At 36.2% G+C, this 21,790-nt stretch overlaps 1 protein-coding gene and 1 long non-coding RNA gene across 2 annotated transcripts in view; both read left to right on the top strand.

Annotated features, from left to right (window-relative positions):
- The window catches only part of LOC5572137 (zinc finger protein 2 homolog), a 109,222-nt gene that overhangs the window by 70,283 nt on the left and 17,149 nt on the right, over positions 1-21,790 (top strand). The window lies entirely within an intron of this gene.
- On the top strand, positions 15,635-16,564 carry LOC110678763. The gene is made up of 2 exons (XR_002501919.1): positions 15,635-15,715; positions 16,534-16,564. It is a non-coding gene; the product is annotated as an uncharacterized LOC110678763 (long non-coding RNA).

Here is a 21,790-nt window from a genome sequence, read left to right as displayed (position 1 = left end):
TGTATACGATTCCTCAGCGTTATCATGCTATCAGGACACTTACCTTTCGAATGTAAGTTGAAGATTTGGATTCCACAACTTCAAAAAATTTAAATAAATAGAAAGGTGTGTCCTCTTCATGATTCTTATTCCGGACACCACCTCACTTTTGCTCCTTATTCCGGACGCTATGATTCAAATTCCGGACAGCTCGTAAAAAGCAAAGTTGGAAAAGTTGAATCGTAAAATAAACACTATCAGCCATAAGAAGAACGTCAAAACTAGTTAAGCGTTGTAAATTTTCATGGATTGCTATGAAAAAATCATATTAAAACGAGTCTTCAAATTGGGAACTTTTGAGGGGGAAATTTTAAAACATTTCAATTGAAACCTTTCCCATACAAAGTTGAGTGTCCGGAATTTGAAGCTGTCCGGAATTCGAATCAGAACGGTAGAAGACGCGATAGATTTAGTGCAGTTTGGTATAAAACCTAAAAATTGTAAATTCAAAGCAGCTCTGTGGTTAGTCATACAAACATTAACCTATTGTATTAAAAATCATTCAACTGGTTGTATAGCAGATTTAAAACAGCAAATAAGTGTTAAACGCTGGAGTAACAAAAAACTGTTCAATTATCAATTCAAACAATACATGTATTTATTGTAAGTATTTGTAAATAGTCTTAATCAATGTCAAGAACTTTGTAGATATAATGAAATAAATTACCTAATTTAAAAAAAAAAAAATGACAGATAACTTTGAATTGTTCTAACAGTGTATGTTGCAAAATTAATGTTTTTTTTTTTAAATTTTACGATCAAACCTTCATGCCAAACACTGTCGAATGCTTTTTCTATGTCTAGAAGAGCAAGACCACTAGAATAGCCTTCAGATTTGTTGGAACGGATCAAATTTGTTACACGTAAAAGTTGATGAGTGGTCGAATGTCCATGGCGGAATCAGAACTGTTCAATGGCAAAAATTGAATTTCCATTGATGTGGGCCATCATTCTGTTCAAAATAACCTTTTCAAAAAGTTTACTGATGGAGGAAAGCAAACTGATTGGACGATAGCTAGAAGCTTCTGCAGGATTTTTGTCTGGTTTTAAAATTGGAACAACCTTAGCATTTTTCCATTTGTCATGAAAATATGCTAATTGAAAACATTTGTTAAATATATCAACTAAAAATGATAAGCTACTTTCTGGAAGTTTCTTGATGAGGATGTAGAAAATTCCATCATCACCAGGAGCTTTCATATTTTTTTTTTTTTTTTAAATAGTTCTCACTTCTCACTTAAAATTTTACTTCACATTTTGGAATTGCAATGCTCCTGGCTTCAACAATGGAATTTGTTAAAATTTCAAGAGCATTGTCAATATCAAGTTTAGTTTGTAAAGAAATGTTGGCATCAAAATTAGAGTCAATATACGTTTCATATGTATTCCAGTCAGCTCGAAAATTATTGAAAGTGGAGCTGATAGGATTTAGAATCGCTTCATGGGATATTTGAAATGTAACATGATCATAATTCAAATCAGCATGAGTAATTAATTGGCTACAAAGATCGCTAGAGTCGGTTAAGACCAAGTCAATCGTAGATGGATTTCTAGAAGAGGAAAAACATGTAGGGCTATCAAGGTATTGAATTGAGAAATATCCTGAAGAGCACTCATCAAATAAAATTCTGCTGTTGGAATTACTTTGAGAATTATTCCATGACCGATGCTTGGCATTAAAGTCACCTATGACCAAGGATGTTTTCTCTCGCCTCAATGCACACTCAATCCGAAATTATTGCCGAATCGATTGTTGCACTTGGAGAGGGCAACCGAGTTCATCCTCTCAGGCGAAAGGCGACATGGCAAAGAGAACGTTGAAATGAACATTGCGCGAGAGTCAGCATCGTTCGATTGGCATGTATGTTCATTGCAGTCCACTTGTGTTGACTGGTGATCCATTCTTCATTGCCAGCAGGCTGTTCATTATCGTTTCGTGATCCGATCCTGCGCGTCAATTTGCATCGCTCGATCGGATCACTATTCGATTGTGTGAAGATACTATCGGTACCTGCATCAATGCGTCGGTCGCTCGGGCGCTCTTAGGAATATTTGCGACCATATAGATTATAGACGGTGCGTGTCAATGTTTTGAAAACTCGACCCGTTCGTCACGTGTTTTTAAACTTTGTAACAGAATGCATAAGAGACTCCTACGGTATATCAGAAGATACCTATTGGCGTGGTAGAGAATTAGAAACTGTCTGCCGAATCTTGGATGTGATTCTTATGATTAGAATTGAAATGTATACTCGTATATGCGCTGATATTCAGTACGGCATCTCGCACGAATTTCAAGATTTTTTTTCTTTAATAAATATTTCAACAATGTCACTGTTCAAAAATGATTTCAATTTTTAAACAAAAAATCTTACACTAGCAATGGGGAAGAAGGGTTCGAGAAACCGACGAAAATTCTAACGTGAACAGTCGTTTAGTACAATGTTTTCACAAATGTCTGTGATATATGAAGTATCGTCTTCAGCAATTGAAATGGTTCTGTAGGTAGGAGTAAGACATATTCATTGAAATTTTTACATTTTATTTTTATAGCATTATTGATTATAACGTGATAGAAGTTTTCTGGATGAATAATGTTCGAATGTTTCATTATCCAGTGCTTTAAGGCTAAGTAGCCAGTCATTCATTTTGGCAGCCATGTTGGCATAGCAGCTCGCAATTTCAAAGTGATAAATCTCAGTCCTCATGGATCCGGAAAAGTATCGCTACATGCGTCGATATGCAGAAAGTATACTGATACTTTTTCAGATGCATCAGTGCAATACCGACTGATTTTCTGTAATTCGAAATTATGACATGATTTAGCAACAATCATCAACGACACGCTCAAATTTCAATGACGGCCTACTTCGCTTTAAGAAAGCTATGCATTAAGTATATGACAATTTATCCATGTAATTCATAATATTGTTGTATTGTCATAGTTGTCACTTTTTGCTTGGAATAGAATAGTGTGACTGGTGGTGGTAAAAATGATTGTTATTTATTTTCAGATATTAAACTTTCAAACCTTGTGATATTATGTAATGAAGACAAATCCAATATCTGCAACATTTAATTCCCTTCAGAATTTTTCATTATGATTTACTAATTCCGAAGTTTGGTCACCGTGCGTTTGTCATGATAATTTATTTCTCAATCAACTCTCCCTAACTCTATATTTAATGGATAATCGCGTTAGGTTGGTATCGAGATACAGAACACATATTTTCCAAATCTTTCCAATATTCTTCAACTTTTAATTATATTGACAAAATACATTAAAAAAAAATTTAACATGGAGAATAGTAAAATTTTTATCTACGTGACAGTTTTTAAGCAGCATCAAAAAATTTCAAATTTTGGTGACCTGAAATGAGTTATAAACCTTTATATTACTATTAAAATAAACATAAAATTCAATTTTAAGAAAATTATTATTATTTGGAGAATATTTGTAAATTTTCTTGAAAATATCGATAAATATTTATAGGAAACTGAAACAGATCCCATCGAATTGGGTAGCATCGACTTAAAGAGGTATTTGACTTAGAGAGGGAAAATTGCACGTTTTTAAGGGTAAGTTGCTGTTGTATGTTGACTTTGCAGCTCGCAAATTCAAACTAATAACTCTGAGTGTTTATATTGAATATTGATTCAGAAAACGATCACTATGTACGCTCACATGCAGAAAGTATGCTGATACTTTTTTAGTTAGGTCAGTGAAAAACCAACTGATTTTCAATAATTTGTCAAGAGATGAACTAGTCACAATCATCGATGACGCATACAAATTTCAATGAAGGCCTACTTCGCCTTAACCATTATCTTTTTGCTAAGCTACATGAAGTTGATACTAATGAAATTTCACTCCATAATTGCCCCTGCGATAGGTCTGGACGCACTCCTTCCGACTGCACTACCGTTTGACAATTTAGGAAAAAAAAAGTAAAAAACAAATGGGTTGATCGAACTGCATGGTTATTAATGTTTATAATTATTCTAAGTTATACTCTGAGTTTAACAGCAATTTGAATTCGACAATTTTCTTCCCTCGCTGTGTAATTCTTGCCGCATAGAGTGTGCATAACCTTAGTGTAACTATAGGCACTAGTGGATTTTTACGGCCGTTTTGCTAAAAAACATTGAAAATTTATATTCCGAATATCCCGAGATTCGGGATTTCGGGAATTCCCGGGATTCTGAGATTAAACCAAATTGAGCATGAGCATAGATGACCGAACAGTTGCTACTCCGTGATTGACCAGAGCAATCGAAGCAATTGCAAAGAGATTCAATGAATGGAGCTTGGGATTAGCTTACCATTCTCAATGTGCACGAATCGAGAGCTCTAAATTTAAAAGTCAATAATGACGCTGGCCAGATCCTTATAGTCATCGGGGAAGGAAAGGAATGTTAGTTAGATAACGATTGTTACCAGAGACCGAAGAATCTTCTGCAACTCCACAGTTGTTATGGGGAGGATATTGGGCTAGTGGGATGAGGGGACCCACCATTGGTTGGTGATGTAATCCATGATATATTCACGCCTGAGCGGATTCGCGATATTATTCGATAAACACATTGCACGCCGAACAAGTGTTCGCTCGCCCTCGCAAGAGCGACACGGCCAAAGGATCAAACCCACTGAGATTAAACCAAATTCTATTAAACTAGTGTTTTAATGAATTTATGATAGTAAAGATGAATATATGCGATGAAGTTCAAAATAAATACTCAAATTTGACAATGTGAATGTTGAAATTGAAATTTATTTATAAGATTTATTACAAAAAAAACCATTTCTGATATTATAAATGAAAAATTATATTATGCCTTTTTGACGATTGCTATATTTTACTAATTTTGGTTTACTGAAATGGTGTTGTACAGTGAACTCAGTTTAAATGTGGTCAACCCAATGGGAGTATCCGGCAGATTTTATTATTTGTTTATTTCTAGATGTTCTCTTTTCAATTTAGATAAAATTCTTCTCAACTAGTTCAAGTTACTGTGAACGAGATCGTCCAAATAAACTACACACGAACGCAATTCGTCTTTCCATTATTCTTATCAAAGTATCCAAAAGTATCTACAGTCGAAGCTTGTTATAACGACATCGCAAGGGACCGTCATTATAGAGAAAAGTCGCTATAGAGAATAGTTATTACAATAACATATTTTTCAAGCTGCCGAAAAATGTCGCTATAGAGAGTTTTTGTCACTATAAAAGTTGTAGTTATAACGAGCTTAGAATTACAACACTTTGAGAAAACCTTCTAACTAATCAATCAAGATTAGTCAATGCTTAATGCTCATTGAGCGACCTCCGGCGGTTTTTATTCGCCAAGATAAATTTTTAAATTTTGATCGGCTGGCGCGATCGGTATCACCGATCGAGCAGAAATTTTGCACAGTTTTTACACGACTCAAATGCAATCCAAAAAGTGAAATTAAGCGAGAATCTGATTTTTGTTCCATACTAATGTACACAGCTCAATAAGGCTAATAGTGTTTTATTTTGTTGTGTTGTTACTTATACTGGATGCATAACATATTATGGATCCGACAGAAATAAGGACAAACATTTTGTTTTAAATGTATTTTTTCTCAATCTCCAAGCGTCGCGACTAATATTTGAATATTATGCTGTGTTCAAACATCGTAAGAATGCAGCGCCACACATGTCATTATGATAGTTATGTCGGGAACGAGTCACACGTCGCGTGTTCCATACGCGCGTTCCGATTTGGCGGGCGCGCGACAATATACTTACCCAACTCTAGACCTGACAACAACACAACATTTTGAATGTAATTGAATTAAAAAAGTGTTTACACCAAGAAATCAAAAACAAATGTTAACAAGATATATACCTATCCATTTCATAGTCACCAAATAAACACATTGGGAAAAGAGCCTGATTAATATATAGAATAATAGTTTCGATTGACACCAACATAACGTTAATATACATTGGTCCTTAATGATGACTTTGGGCCAATATTTTACAGCAAAATAAAACCAGAATAATGAAAACAATGTGGTATATTTGAATAATACATTATAAATAGCCACTGGATTAGAGTGCGGCTTATTTTTCAAAAGTTCTCAAAACCAATAATTCGTGTGCTCTACTGAAATCAAATCACATTAAAAGAGAAACCTCAAAATATGAGCCAAAAATATTAACATTTAGAGATGGCGCAAGCGTGTTGAAGGTGAATTTTCAAGTTATAAAAAATGACCTGCAGTTAAGTACACATAACTTTGTTATTTTTCAACCGATTTCAAAACTTTAAGCACCATTTTCTTTTAAATTAAATTCATAAAAATTTTGTAGAACATCGAATTTGTCTAAAATCAAAACTTGTCTTAGTTAAAAATACTTTTATCCAAATTTTTTCTCATTTTGCTAAAAAAATCATTTTTGTTTGACAATAACTTCATTAAAACTCAATCGATTCTTAATCTTTTTACATACTTTTGAAGCAAATTTATTTGTTTTCAAACTGTACATACAACATTTTTTTCTAAAAAATATTTTTGACTTAGGTATTCAACTAAAACTACCGAAAAACATGATTTTCCAATGAAAAAATCAAATTTCTTTGGATTATTTAAGTTTTTTTTTCCGAAAGTAGCATTTTTTCTATGAAACTTAAATATGTAAAGCATCTTGCCTTAATAACGAGTTGAATAGTACATATATTTTTCAACATATGCAAACATAATTTTGTTTCAAAATTATTTAAAAATTGTTGCAAAGTCCTTCCCAAAGGTTTAACAAATGAGAAAAATCAGTTTCAGCTTAAGAAACAATATTTAACTGCCAAAGATTTGACAAAACTGGCATTTTTCGTAAAAAATAATGTTTTTGTGCAGTTTTTGCTGAATAACTTTGTCAAGACTTTTTTTTAGTGATATATATGAAAGGTTTGAAAATAATTAAATTAGCTTCAAAAGCATGTAAAAAGATTTGGAATAGGTTGTAAATTTTTAGTAGAATGAGGAAAAAATTGGAATAAATTACTTTTAACTAAATCTTGTTTAAATTTTAGACAAATTTGGTGTTCAACAAAGTTTTTACAAATTTAATTTTGAAGGTATTGATGCTAAAAGTTTTAAAATCGGTTGAAAAATTACAAAGTTATGTGTCCTTCACTGCAGGTCATTTTTTATAACCTGAAAATTCAACTTCAAGACGCTTGCGCCACCTCTAAATGTTAATATTTTTGGCTCGGATTTTGAGGTTTCTCTTTTAATGTGATTTAAATTCAGTAGAGCATACGAATTTTTGGTTTTGAGAACTTTTGAAAAATAAGCCGCACCCTAATGGTCATGGATTACTTTTTTGACACCCACACGACATTACGCACGTCAGTATTCATATTAGATGTTCTATTTCTGGGTTATGAATATAATCATTGAATCCATATTATAATTCGCTCAAATGTTCGAAACTTATTTCAAAATGTCCACTCTTCCAAAAGGTTTATGATGTAGGTCGTTCTAAATTTGGCTTTTATTGCAAACGAAAATTGTGAAAATAATACGAAATAATTTGTTAAAAACATTTGATCTCCCGTTTTTAATGAACAATTCGAAAAAATTGGATATTTACCAAATAAAATAAAATTAAAACAGTTTTCTTCAGCGTTTCAATAATAAGCAGAACGCTTTGTTGAATGCGAAATAGGGCGATTAAGTATTGCAGTTTGATATTTCAATTTAATCCGTTTAAACTGTGTAACAAATAATATCAAGGATATCTCACGTCTTCTTCTGCAGTATATTATAAGTTATAAAATCTTAATTTAATTGTATTTAAGGTACCGTGGGGCAAGTGGGAACGAAAAAAACGATAGTTCAAACAAATTGTTCAATAAAATTTTCAAATGCCAATATTTTTCAAATCCAACAACACAATCACGTTTTGGAAACATGTTTGCTGGTGTGTGCATGAAACTAATCGAATGATTTCGAAATTGTGAAAATCTTGGAAGAAAGTTTTAGAATGAGCCTCGCTAAGTTGGGCAAGTGGGACACATCCCGTTTCATGCGTCAATCCACATCAGTACGTCAACCATTACAATCATAGGATTGATAAGTCATAGATTTTTAATTTTAAGTACATATTTGATGTACATAAGGGATCAATCATAAAATACGTTACGTTTTAGGAAGAAACCCTTTATTTAATAGTATGTCACCTAACATTTAATATTAACTGAAAATTCCTCAATAAAAGCTTAAAGAGGAATTAAACATGTTCAAAATATATCATTTATAAGTTGTTAATTAAAATGTAGCACATAAACAATCAAAAATTGACGAAATTATAAATATGTTTTGATATTATTTATATATGCATGGCAGAAAACCACCTTATGGGATTGAATTGTTTTCCATCACTACTTAATTTGGTAGAAATAACAAAAAAAAGTTCAAATAACATAGAAAAGTAATCGTTCTCATGATGCATTTCAAATTTCAGCTGTGTGTTTGTTCAATTTTAAAGTCGTATTTCAAAAATAAAAAATTAATTGAACAATAAAGAATAATAACACTTTTTCTCTTCCTTTTATGCAATTACTTAATTAGAGGTTGATCTTTTTTGATAAAAATCATTTGTTTGAATGTTTTAGTGCTACTCTCTAGCAAAATGTATGAAATGTGTACGAAGGGTTTGAATTATAGTTTTTGTTTTGATAGGTCCCACTTACCCCAGGTACAAATATATTTTGAGGTAAGATAGACCATCGAAAATTTCATATGAAATGAAAACAAAATACTGGTTTATCGTTAGCAGCTTGTAATAATACTAAAAATTATAGCTTACTGATGGAAATTCGATTTAAAACACATTTATTTTTTGCGAGTCAATGCAAGACGTGAAACGTGTCACAATTTGTCATGCAAGTTGAAAATGGCGCTGAACTGACAACTGTTACATTAACCACATGGTAATAAAAATAACAATATTTTTAGTACTAAACACATTCCTTGTCATTGTATCTTCAACTTTCTAGAAGAATACCCCCATGAAAAACTTTTCTTAGTTGAGCTATGACGAAACGCCCCACTTACCCCGGATTCTCACTTGCCCCGGGGTACCTTATGCTCAACGCTGAAGGAAGCAGCAAATGATTGTCCTCATGATATTGCGCATGTCCTTCGCCACTGGCCTATCGCAGAAGTTTTTACAAGTGCGGAAACGTTGATAAAAGTGCGCGATTGCATCAAATCGAGTCGGTGTCTTTAGCGGGCTTATTCTTTGCAATTCAATGCATAAGCGCTCTGAAGACACCAGCATGATTCGATGCATCCCCGCACTTTTATTTGCATTTTCGCACTTATGAAGCCGCACTTCGCAGTCCAGTAGTGAAAGAAATTGACAATATTAAAGTTCATACAAAACTGTCAAATTAACATACAAAAAGTATTATAAAAGGGTCAAAAGTCAATTATACGCACGCACAATCAGTCGGACTTCCAAAAGCTTGCAAACGGCCAGATAGATCTTCGTAGGTGCGAGCCGTGTCCAAAACGAACAACATAGCAAATAAAAAAAGGTATCGCAATAGGTACGAATAATGCGAAAACCGCCATGGAATGATTGCGATCAAATGAGTGGAAATCCCTTTTTTTTTTGAAAATTATCGGGCGGCGATTCTCCTGTATGCGATCTGTATTTAGCCGCTATCATGGCATGAATCAATCGGCTACGCTGTGTATCTTTGTTCATTTGCAAGAAGAGAAGAAAATGAACAAGTCAACCGAATGACACAATCCGTTCATTTATTGACTTGCCCATGCGCTGCTTCTCCTACCGCCCGGTACAAAGAGGGAAGGTGAAAAAGAGAATAATTATCGCTGGCTCTCGGTGATTCTCTCGCCGATCAACAACACTGCCTATGACAAAAACAATAGGCCAGGAGAAGTGGATGAACTTGTCATTCATTTTTCTGTCAAATCTCATACAAAATCTACTTTTTCTTTGACAGAAATTCACTCTAGGTGAACCACTTCCCCTGGCCTATTGACTTAACTTTCGTAAGTCAGTTTGGAGCAAACTAACTTGCTGACCAGAGCAATTAAAAGGCAAATTGGCAGCTATGAAAGTATATTTACCAAGTTGTGTTTCAACAGAAACACCTAAAGTTTCAAAAACTTTAGTTTCAAATGACGAAAACAGTTGATGTTTTATACGCCTATGAATTATGATTGCAGCTCCCCCACATTCCCCATTATGTCGATCATTACGATAAACAAAAAAGTTAGGATCTCTTTTGAGATTAGATCCAGGTTTTAAATACGTTTCGTTAATAACTGCTATATGCACGTTATTATCTGTAAGAAAAATAAACAGCTCATCCTCTTTACCATTCAGAGAACAAGCATTCCAATTTTAAATATTTAAATTATTATTTGGATCCATTAGAAAAACGTAATCCAATAACAATTTGATTTGTAAATTTTACATCTACTTGGACTGCTTCAGTCATAGTGGTGGCTTTGAACATTGCATCAATCATTAGATTCAATTGTTCAGTTAGAAAATTAAAATCAGAGGCAGACATATCACTTGAAGTGGGTACATTTGATGATTTCCCATTAGAATTTTCGGTGGACTAAGAAGCGGAGTAGGAGTTACCTGTGGCGGTAGGGTTTTTTTTTTCATTTGATTTGAAACAAGTAGAACGGGTACTCATAGTACGAATAGGGGAGGAGTTCAAATTACCTGCTACGATATCGGCAAAGGATTAACCGTGGTACATACGAAATTAAAAGATTCGAACGGATACCCGTCGGATTAAAATTAGTTTGTGAATGAGCATGATTATGATCTTCCTGATGGGTATGATTCCTAATCAAGCAATCGTTAACTGAAAAATGAGTATTGTTCGATACTCTACCAGACAAATTCCGGAAACGACCGTTATCGTAACGGATATTATCTTTCATCTGCCTGGCACGAGCCTCAACGACTCTCTTGCGTGGAGGGCAATTTCAAAAATTTGACTTATGATTGGCCCCGCAATTAGAGCATATAAACTTGGTGGCAGTGATGCATTTTAAACTGAACGCGAGCCAAAAGTTAACTGAATGCGTTCTAATTTTGCACGAGATCCTAGTAAGCATTGAGCTCTCGTGCAAGATTATGCACCTGCTCATGAACGGCCCGTTCATTTCGAAATGCACAATGAAGGTGAAACCAGAAAAACCTACGTCAGAACCTGAGAGAGAGGAGACAGCTGGCTTAGATTGCGAGCTCCGAAAAGTCACGGGAACCTGTCACCAACTGTCACTGGGAAACCGGCACCGGCAAAGCGTGAAAAACCGTCAAAATTCAAGTAAAATTAATCAAAATTTCTAAGTGATTTTCGATGATTTCACATTTCAAAAAGTTGAAAACCTAAATATAGTTGTGTTTTGCAAAACTGCTATTGATTTTTTTACATTCATATCCTTTTTCATGGTGAACAACAAGAAGGGAATAAATTTTGACCAAAATAAGTTCACCTCACCGTTGTGCACAACCCAAGAATTTAAAAAAGAAGTCAAAGAAGGCAAGAAAACAGGCCAACTGTCAATGAGCTGTCTCCTCTTTCTCAGGTCAGAACATATTGAATTCATATCAATACAAATAAATGGAACTATGATTGTTTCCTAACATCGTTGCAAAACTTCCGCATTGACATATGTCGTGTATCTCCCATGACGACAGTTTTCATTTCACGTTCAATTTTCACCTCGCACGGGTTCAAATTTTTGAACTGCTCAATGTTTAAGCCTACTTGATCCCTCGTTCAAAGGTTTGAACTGGAACGCAAACTGAACGCGTTCAAATGCAACACTGCTTGGTGGTATCTTCTTTCACTGGACAGACGTCCTTAGCGTGAGAAGAACCTCCGCAAATCATGCATTTAGCATCCATGCGACAATTTTTTGTACCATGACCCCACTTTTGGCACCGACGGCACTGAGTGGGGTTCTGGTAATTTCCTCCAGGTTTCTGGAAATGTTCCCATGTCACACGGACATCGAACATAAGTTTTGCTTTTTCTAAAGCTTTAATATTATTTAGATCTTTTTAGTTAAAGTGAACTAAATAATATTCTTGAGAAAGCCCCTTCCGAATAATGCCAGATTGGGTTCTCTTTTTCATAATGATTACTTGGACTGGGGAAAATCCAAGTAAATCATTTATTCCATTTTTGATCTCTTCAGGTGACTTATAGTCACTTGAGAGACCTTTCAAGACGACTCTAAGCAAACGTCCAGTTTTGTCGTCATAAGTAAAAAAATTGTGTTTCTTCTCTTCAAGATGTTTGAGAAGAAGTTCGCGATCTTTAAGAGTTTCCGGCAAAACGCGACAGTTTCCTTTCTTTGCGATTTGGAAGGAAACCTTGATTCCCCTAATGGAGTTCAAGATCTCCTGCCTAAATCCCCCAAATTCGGAACAACTGACTACGATAGGCGGCACTCTTTGCTTCCTCACTTGAATCAAAGAGCCTGGGCTAGAGGCTGCTTCGATTTGGTGTTCGGAACATTTGTCTAGAACATCGAACGGATTGCTCATTTCGATACAATTATTCATTTCACCCTTGGACTTTTTAGAAGGAAGTAGTGAATTCAGAGATTCTCCCTTCCTTTTGTTTGTTGTTGATACCATGTTTAGTGAATAAACGAAAGAAGACGTGACCTTCGAGAGGTTTTTTTCCCAAGACGATGTCCACGAAGGATTACCACCGCTAGCTTTCGTCAACGGGTCCAACGAAAAATCAAAGGCACGGGTCCAAACAAGGATCGTAAAAGGATCAATAGTAGAAAAAATAGTACTGAAAAGTACTATTTTAATAGCACTGCAAGTACCCTTTTTATTTTAACACTGAAAAGCACTGGTTTTATACTATATAACTTCCGCATCGACAGGAATAATGATTGTTTTTTTAACTCAATAGATACTAAACTGAAACATCTCCGGAAAATACAACTACTTATTTTTAAAAGTTCTGCTTCACAAAGCGCCATTCATGTTCACGTGGAATTTTGCTATATATATGAACGAACAACTTAATGATAGGATTCTTCCTAGTAGTTCTGGAATATCATAAAAAGCTCATAGATAATTTTGAAACTTGAAATCCCTGATTTATTTTAGAAAATAATGCCGCTGAATTGACGAAGAAATCTGCAGGAAAACTCTCAAAATAAATGTCTCGACAGATTTCTAAAATTAAATACTAAAAGATCCTTTTTATTTTTTTAAGGAAAATTCTCTAATGTTGCAGAAAACACTGAAAAAATTTCAACCTCGCCAGGGATTACAACAGGAATTCCTCTAAAAAAAATCACCAGCGGTTCCATCAGGAGGAATCCTAGAACGAATTCCTGCGGGAATTTCTAATAATAAATAAATAAATAAAAGAGTATGGAATGCCTCAATTCCAACAAGGACTCCTCCAGGAACTTCAACACGGATTGCTACAGAAATTGAATCCAGGATTCGTCCATAAATTTGACTTAAGATTCCACGAGAAATTTTGTCAATAATTTCGTCATGGGTTCTTCAAGAAATTTCTTCAGGGTTGCTTTCAAGGATTCCTTCAAACCTTTTTTTTTAAATAAATTCGAGAATTTTTACATATATTCTTCGATTAATTAATCAAGGATTTGCTCCAGATATTTCTTAAGTGTTTCTTCTTCAAGAAAGTTATCCCAGGTGTCGACGATACCCTCATAGTTACAGAGAGACGGTGAAACAACTATCCGTTCCCGCACTGTCGGTGTGAGGGAGATCAGATGTCATCGCAAATTGAATGTTGTTGACACCAAAGAAGCATTGTTGATCATAGTCCTGAATTCATGGTGATAAATCGTTGCTCTATAAAGTGGGATTGAAATTAGTCAGTTTGAATTGCTTTATGTAATGAATTGTTTAATTATAGCCTAGTTATTGAAGTAATGTTATTGGTCGAACGGCAGTTAGTCATTTGACAAAAAAGTGCATTAAAAGTACGTTGAAATTGAACTCGTTTGCATATACGTACCAGCGTTGTCCACATAACCTGAAAAAGAAATAGAATAATTAATACTTACCTTACTTAAAACTGTAGATTTCGAGATTGCGTGGTAGTTCAAATCCGAGTGATTGAGATCCTGTTAATACCAGAAAAACACTGACAATGTAAGACAAACTTCTATACTTACCAATGAATTACATCTAATTACCTTACAATAAATTACAGCTTAGTAGCTGCTTAGTCACGCATCTAACAAGACGGTGTTTTACTCTACTTACGGGAATACCAGGCTCCAAAAGGATTTTTTCAGACATTTCTCCTGGGATTCCTTCAAAATTCCTTTGATTTGATATTCCTTCAAGGATTTCTTTAAAAAAAAAAACTCATGAAATTCCTACAGTTACACTTCCAAGGATCCTCCTGAAATCCCTGCAGAGATGCCTGCATGGAATATTCAAGAGATTTCCCTTGGTAATATTCCTGAGTTTCCTGCGAAGATCAATTTGGTGTTCCCTTCTGAAATTTGGGATTCCTCCGAAAACTCCTGCAGGATTTTCAAGAATTCGTTACAAGTTTACTTATCCAGTAATACTTCTAGGAACCTATGGGCTTCCTTGCTAAATTTCTTCAGGGATAACGGCAGGTATTCAGTTTAAAATTTTCCAGGCGTGCCTCCAGACGCACCTGCAAAAACAAAATTGAAAATTTGTTCAGTGTTTCCAAATATGCCCCCACTAATACCCCTCAAAATTTTAAAAGGTTTTTCCTAACAATTCTTACAAAAATCCTCTTATGATTCTTCCTCCACAATTTTGGAATCCTGAACTGGTTCATCTCGGGACCAACGGCAGTGGAAACTGTTGTTATTGCGACGAATATAACAAACTTTGTTGTCAATACTGGGCATTTTTTTAAATTATCGGACAGGTTTGGACCGGAGGTTCTTCGATTTGTATGAAATTTTCACCAGAGGTAGATCTCGTGGATACATGACCAAAAGTGAAATTCAAAAAAAAATTATAGTGGCCTATTTTCCCGGAAAACTCTAGATGAATTTTCACGATTTCCCTATATACCTTAAACTTTAAAAATTCATATCTCCTGAACTATGCATCGTAGAACAAAAGTTTTTTAGTAAAATCGAAAGGAAATTCAGCAAATCTATTAAAAATATAAAAAGAAAAACATTTCCCAGAAAATTTTTCACCATGGAGAAAATTGTCGGAAAAATAGCGAAAAAACTATCGTCTGTATCATGAAAAAAAATCAAAAAAATATTTTTTGTTTCATCAATCCATACTCTAACTTTCGTCCATAGACGCCAAAGTGGTATCTTTTACCGTTTAGGCGACAGAACTGAAAAACCAATGACCACCCGCACGCTTCCCATAGAAAAATGAGTTCTATTGTGGCCCTCATAACCGTGCGTTAACGGCGGCAGTAATTTACACGCATTGTAAGTGTAACGCAGTAAACCATCCTTCCCTTTCCAGTCAGAAGAAGCTTTTCGTCAATCGGAGCACTCTCTATTGGTCTGTTGGGTGTTTTGTATGTCCTTTATACGGAACCTTTACTATTGATACTAACAGTCTTTAATTGAAAACGATCCTAACATTTAATAATATTGGTAATGATATAGGTAATAGGTACTAGACTGGCCCAGCTCAGTATGGGAGAGAAATAAAGTTGAATGATTCCACGGGGCACCCCCCAGGATTATTTCTTGGGGTTAGAGGAAGCCTTTCTAAAAAATTCAGCTCATTTGGTCGTTCCATGAGCTGGCGCATTTGAATTGAAGTTAATATGGGATTTTCAGCTCAAACATATGAGCAACAGCACATCATCTACTGTTTGGTTCAGGAAAATTGATGATCGCGTTCAATTGGACCCAGAATGTCAAAAACACTACTTGATATAATAGCGAAGAATATTGTAGAAGATTGTACCACGATCAAAATTAATAAAGTTGGTGTTTTAACCATCTGAAGTATATCATGCAATACTGCATGTATTTCTTCAACATAGCTTGGAGGTAACCACTAAGCGCATCATAGCCACCTATGACGCTGGGCGAGCTGAGGCACATGTCGCATGCATATAAGTGACTGTACGGGAGTGCTGATCTAAGCCTAACTTCCAACAACTGAAAAAGTAATGAACATGAGATTAAATCCAGATACAACCTTTTGCAATTATGTTCATTAGGGTATCAACTAGTGTATTTGTCATTCTGGGCTTATTTGAACGCGAACAATTAGTATACGGAACGAAACAGTGACATAGGGTCAATTTTCAATATATTTGAGACGAATATCCCATACAAACTTCATAACGATTGCGCCAGCTGGTGGAGCAACCAATTGAGTTGAAATTTTGAGAGAGCGTTTTTCTTACCCTAAGGCTCATATCTAGGGGGTGCCCCGTTAAGTTTTACAAATTTTTTGTTTAAGGGCCAGTCTAATAGGTACTGACCCTCACTATCATATAGTTGCCAAGAAAAAGGGATAATTATGCAAACATAAAATGCTATTCGTTATTTACTTGCTTTTTCAAATTTTGTACAATTTATCGAATAATTAGATAATGAACTAAAAACGCGCGAATAAATTTTCAGTTTTGTTTTCTATACAAAATGATATGTTTGATATAAATTCTGATTGTTGCTTGGAAGAATATATGTATATGTATATAATATCAATCAACCGTATAACATTCAAGGACGCCATCTATTGTTCCATTGTTGGCTGTTGTGGAATATTCCACTGCCAGTCAGCGTGCAGCCTCTACAGTTGGCGCCAACCCAACAGTGCGCCTAACTGTATTGAATGTTTTGTCAGTCCGCATTGTGCGCCAATTTACTTGTAGGAATGTATTTTCTCTCGTTTTCCCACCGAGTAGGCATGCTGCCTCTCAGTGGCAATAAATCTATTAAAGTGAAAGTCGTTCGTTTGATTTGTCGTCCATTGTATCGTAAAAGACACAATGTAGGAAAGGCCGAAACAATATATTTGCAAAAATGGATCTTGAGATTTGATCCTTCAAACAAGAACTTCCCGTGCGGCTCTCATAGAGGCTGTTAGCTTTAATACTAAATAACGTTGCTGATGAAAGGCACACAAAACACCCAACAGACCAATGAAGAGTGCTCCGATTGACGAAAAGCTTATTCTGACTGGAAAGGAACGGATGGTTTACTGCGTTACACTTACAATCTTTTTATATTTTTGATAGATTGCTGAGGAAATTTCCTTTCGATTTCACTAAAAAACTTTTGTTCTACGATGCATAGTTCAGGAGATATGAATTTTTAAAGTTTAAGGTATATAGGGAAATCGTGAAAATTTATCTAGAGTTTCCCGGGAAAATAGGCCACTATAATTTTTTGAATTTCACTTTTGGTCATGTATCCACGAGCTCTACCTCTGGTGAAAATTTCATCCAAATCGGAGAACCTCCGGCCCAAATCGTCCGGTAATAAAAAAAATCCCCTACTGTATAAAATTGGGTAAGTCATCATTTTTTAAAAATATCGAGTTTGGTACAAATAGGGTCCTAAAGCCCTGTCCCAATTTTAGAGCCAAACGCTTAAGTTTAGGCCAAAAACACATGTTTACTCAATTTTCTAATGTTTTCCGTTGGTTTAAGCCCAAAAAACATTTTTTTAAATTTTGTCACATCCTTTGGCTTTAACTCAAATGTTGGGTGTATTTTGTTTTCCGTGTCCCTTACGAAATGTCAGATAGGATCAACCCCAGTGGTCGAACTAAACCCCTGTGGTGTTTTTGTCGACTAAGCGAACGTCAAACATGATCACAAGTGTCAAGGTTCATTAATGGACCAAATTTTTAAATTAAAGTTTATACATGATATAGCCATTATTTGAGCGGGAAAAATTGCTAAAGTAGTTACAGTAACATGCCTTTTCGTGTGATTAAATAAAAATAAGATTTCATTCAAAATTTTAGGACCCAATTACTAGTAAACGACTTTCGACGAATTATTGAATTGGTGGAGAAGCGTATCGAACGGCTTACTTTTAGAAGAGATTTTGTGATAAATGCGAAGAGTAATCGATTAAAGGTTACTGCAAACATCTTTAAGCATATTACATGGTTTTAAGTTTTACGGTGTGTAAATTTTTCGCGCAAATCATTGTGTTTTGGAGTCATCCTTCGCGTTGCTCTTGAGGTTTGAAATAGTTCATCGAAATCGAGAATCAAATTTATGTCCCAGATTCAAAAATTTCTTACCAACAACTTTTAAAAATTGCAAAGTCCAATATCACCTTCCTTCCTAACATTCGCAATGTACAATATTACATCTACTTCACCCCTAAAATCATTCCAAGACATTCTATGATCTTCGTTCTACCGACATTTCGACAAACTAAACATCAGTGTCGCAGTATCAAAATTGATTTAGCATGATTTGCATGTGAAAAATGGTTCTACCGCTGGTGTTTCTTATTGGCAAGGTCCCTTAGATAACAAGCATAACCCCTGCCGTCTTCCATTTGTTCACACTTTCCACCGGGAAAAAAAGAGGGCGGAAGACAACGAAAAAAAACCAGCCAAGACCTGATCTGCATCCCAAATTGCACCTTCGCGCTCGCACACACCACCAGATGGAAAATTTATGGGTACATCTTTTTCAAATAAAACAAGTGAAATTTATTTTCCTCTCTTTTCTCCGCGAAAGCGAATATACGCCAAGTGCGCAGCCCAACAAGATGATTACAGTGTTTATTATAATTGCTTGAGTTGTGTACTTTGCAGTTTATCCATTCGTCGCGAGGGAGCAATTTTTCCACGTAGCTTGCAGTTAGTTATTTATGCGGGATGGAAGCGCACTTCTTGGGTTGACAGTTTTTTGGAAAAATTAGCATCTCTTTGAACGGTACGATTTGCAGAGTAAAGGGAGAAAGAATATGGCTTTGAAGGCTAAACCTTTCAGGCGAATTTGAACGGCGAAGAAAAATAATCCTAGAGTCGGTATTTTTATTGCCCTGCCTTAATCGAATTTACATTTTTACAACATCTAATAGCGCCCAAGAAAAAAAATCCAATTCCTCACACTGGTACTTCGCATTTCATTAATTAACGGAAGGCTGGACTTTTAGCACCACCTCAAGGAGACGTCTTAAAATTAAAAAGTAAATGCCAAAGAGCAAGGACAAAAAACATATTTTCGTTTGTCTATACCAGTATTGTCGTAGGCGTTCCTAGGCAACAGATTTTTCAGCATCATGGATATTTTCTTCGATTTTCCTTATGTGTACGTTCTTCCATTTAATGCATTTTAACTGAGATAGAATAATGTGCCGAGATTAGAATAGTGGTAGTGTTACAAGCTTAACTGTTCAGTTAGACCAAGTCAACGTCACACGATTTTCACAAGATCCAGCCAATTTGTTTGCTCCGCGGATGATATGGATATTGTCGGCAATTTAGTGGAATGCAGGCATTCGAAAATTTGATGACATATTCTGAGAATTTTTAGCAGGGGGGTCTCCAGCAGGAGCACATCCATAGAAACTTCGAAGAATCTGAACGTGATTCCCGCAAAATGTGTGTGTTACTTTCATGAAATTCTAGAATTCTCACAAGATATTGTGAATACCTAGAAATCCATAAATTCTTTTCAGAATCTTTAGCAGGTCCCTTCTAACTGTAAATGAAAACTTTTATTTATATTTTCAAACCAGTTTATCTTGTTTGATAAACTAAAGGGATGACTTGTTGTATTTTCGACACCATAGTTCTCTTTGTCTTGGGTGGTTTTCCAAAACCTGATTACAGTGTACCTTGATGGCTACAACGTAGCGTCACGCCATTGCTGGGCGTGTTGTAGAGCTCCATCTTCGTCGATCTTCTCGTGGAGGCCATAGTAGGCCCAACTTCCACTGATGATGCACCTCCGTATTTCATTGTTAGCCGTCAGCAAGGATTCAAGGAAGATGAACTCGTCGACCACCTCGAACGTATCCCCGTCTATCGTAACACTACTACCTAGGCAAGTCCTGGCTACTTTCCAGTAGTCCTCAAGAGGGGCTTCATCCAGCTCACCCTCTTCCGGTAATGCAGCCTCGAGGTGCTGCGCGTACGCATTGGCGACATCCGGTTGCTTACGTTGTTAACGACGGAGAGTTTTGGGCCCTTTTAACCATCGCCAGATAGTGGTCAGAGTCGATGTTAGCGCCACGATAGGTTCTGACGTCGATAATGTCGGAGAAGTGCCGTCCATCAATCAGAACGTGATCGATTTGTGATTCTGTCTGCTGTGGTGATCTCCAGGTGTATCGGTACTTGTGACTGTGCTTGAAGTAGGTGCTACGAATGGCCATATTCTTGGAGGCGGTGAAATCAATTAGTCGTAAGCCGCTTTCTTCGTCAGCCGGTGGGCGCTGAACTTTCCAATAGTCGGTCTGAGTTCCTCCTCCTGGCCAACCTGAGCATTTAGATCTCCTATGATGATTTTGAAGTCGTGGCTTAGACAGCTGTCGTACTCGCGTTCGAGCTGCGCGTGAAAAGTGTGTTTCCAGCAACGCTACGATGCCGAATCCGCGGTCCTTCAACACGTCAGCGAGTATGCGTTCGCTCCCGATGAAGTTGAGAGATTTACAGTTCCACGTACCTACCGAGCTTCCAATCGCTAGTCCCTTTACGTCGCTGAGATCTTCGCCGATTGTCCCGGTTCGTATTCCCTTGTTGCTTATTCGTTGCTTGATTTTTTTTACGGATGGCTTGCAGGGCCTGACACCAAACTCCTAGATTTTCGGAGGACCATTCCCCCAAAATGTTTGGAAGATCATAGTGCGCCATGCCCATCCATTTACCGTGCCTAGCAACTAGCAATCAGGCTGTCACTCTTGATCGAACTAGTCGTTTGGTCTTCGTCGTTGACCAGTGTCAATTACTTACCGTGCCGTTGCTGTCACAGCTTCATGGATAGCGTCCCACAGGCTGTCGGCATCTCCAGAACTGTTGATTCTTCCCAACTGCTCGTCTGGCTGCCAGCAGCGCAGCTTTCTGTTAGTTCTGGAACTCGTGACGCTGAAAAATCGCGCCCGAATTTCAGGTACAACGAGATAATGATACGAGTCGATATTGAGGTCTCGGAAGGTCCTGACCTGAGACGAGACTCGCGGAGTCGGTCTTCTTTTTCTGCGATTGCTAAGTTTTTTCTTATTCCACTCGGTGTGTACATCAATCTTGCGCAAGCTGTTCAAGCTTTCACGTGACCATCTCAGCAAAAAACAATTGCGTTTGCATCACGCCGAAGCATATATGCTTATAAACGGCATTTTGAGTGAAATTTCATGCCAGGAAACGTAGCAGACATTATAAATAACTAGTTTTTTGTTTAGATTTATCAGGATCTTTGGAAAAACTGCTCCGCTGACTGAGCTTTCTAATAATAGTTTATTTTGAACACAATACTTTTCACTTTTTCAGCCATAAAAACGATGGGCTGCATTTGACGTTTTGTGACAGCGGAATCTGGGCTGCATATGACGTTGATATTATTCCTCTTCGCGAGTCTCTCTCAGGTCCTGACCAGTGCTGGGAATGGTAATAGTAGTAGGCTTGAATTTCATGAAAATCACGTGGCTCTTCCTAGTACAGTAGATCAAAAACGTGAATCTAATCAAGTAGCCTATGTTGGGTTAATGAATTTTCTAAATCGTTAGTGTCATTGAAGGCTCTAAAAGCGGGAAATGC

Source organism: Aedes aegypti, chromosome 3 (genome assembly GCF_002204515.2).
Source record: "Aedes aegypti strain LVP_AGWG chromosome 3, AaegL5.0 Primary Assembly, whole genome shotgun sequence".
NCBI classification, from domain to species: Eukaryota; Metazoa; Arthropoda; class Insecta; order Diptera; family Culicidae; genus Aedes; species Aedes aegypti.
This window is presented reverse-complemented; position numbering and strand designations above follow the sequence as displayed.